The sequence below is a fragment of the Pinus tabuliformis genome, chromosome X (assembly GCF_031772625.1).
Source record: "Pinus tabuliformis cultivar Carrire ecotype Pingquan chromosome X, CPIR1, whole genome shotgun sequence".
NCBI classification, from domain to species: Eukaryota; Viridiplantae; Streptophyta; class Pinopsida; order Pinales; family Pinaceae; genus Pinus; species Pinus tabuliformis.
In genome coordinates this window covers 352,698,427-352,699,759 of record NC_142308.1, presented here as the reverse complement: position 1 = coordinate 352,699,759, position 1,333 = coordinate 352,698,427, and positions in this window count along the sequence as shown.

Below are 1,333 nucleotides of genomic sequence, written 5' to 3'. Positions count from 1 at the left end.
CAACACTCAGTCAATTTTCCAGTAAGTGTTCTTAACAATGCAACGAAAATAACTTACCATAAATTTATATTCTTCAATTATTCTTTCAACTTGTCGTGTCGTGTGGTCGTGTTGCACTAACCCGCGGCCTGCATGACACAACTCCACACCTAAACTGTGAACCTATCCACCCGAATTTCCCTTCCACGGCGCCCAAACTCTACCCGTGGGTGCGGTCCATAGTGAGGGCGCATGGCCCGCATGCAGTGCGGCCTGCCTGCCCAAACGGTAACCCGCCCCGCTCTGCCTGTCCGCGCTACCAAGCCCAACCCGCCCTTTGTAATCCGCCCGCCAGTGCGGCCCTCTTACCCGCATCCTTCTCTTCCTTCCGTTATCGCCCAACTCCTTCCTTCGCACTTGTTCTGCGATGTGGAAGTCTGAGTTCGATGTCCCTTCGTCGAACACCATCCTCCTTACTTATACGCATCCTTTTGCCCAAGGGCCGTGTCTCTCAAGGATAACAAGGGTCGACTCCATCAACATGCATGCCCAGCTGACCTGCCACATAACCTCGACATGCCCCATTCCAACGAACCGCAGCGTCCCTTCGTGTGCACCGTCGCACCCATGGGTCGGCTCCAACACCTCGCCGATTACACCTGTCGCCGCACGTCGCACACCTGCCCGCATCCTGACTCGTCCGCACATGGTCACCTCTTTCATCCGGGCATGCAACAAGGGTCGCTCGCGCGCCTTCAGTTGGTGGCTCGCCCATCGTGCAGGTATCAAGGGGCGTGCGCCATCCCCAACACGGTGCGAGCGACATGGGAACCCCGTGTGTCACACCCCCAGGCCTACAGTACTCTTTCAGCCGTACTTGGCGAGGTGTGGCACCACCGAAAAATTTCTTTTTACCAATACTTATGTTCATGGACTACGCCTAACCATTAGTCTACTTAGTTTGTTTTTCGCAACCAAGTATTATTATGTTTCCTTTATGCCAATGAAAACCCATACACATTCATTATCATCAACAATTATACATGAAGAACACAATTGCACAGTGTAAAGCGAGGGGCAACTCCCTGAACAATGAGTCTGCCCGAATACAATATATTATTCAACTCTACAATGTTTACGAGGCTTTACAAGTATACTTGGGAAACACCAAGTTTCATACTTAGCCAATTTTACAAATAGGCAACACCTCTGTGTGCCAATCGAGTTCCTTGGCCGAGCTGGGCGTGCGTGCCCTCACACGAGCTGCCAACCATACTCGTCTACCGAACCTCGTTTACCGCTGCAAGAATGGCGGGCGACCTCACCCGAGTCACCCAGCATTTCCTGTTGCACG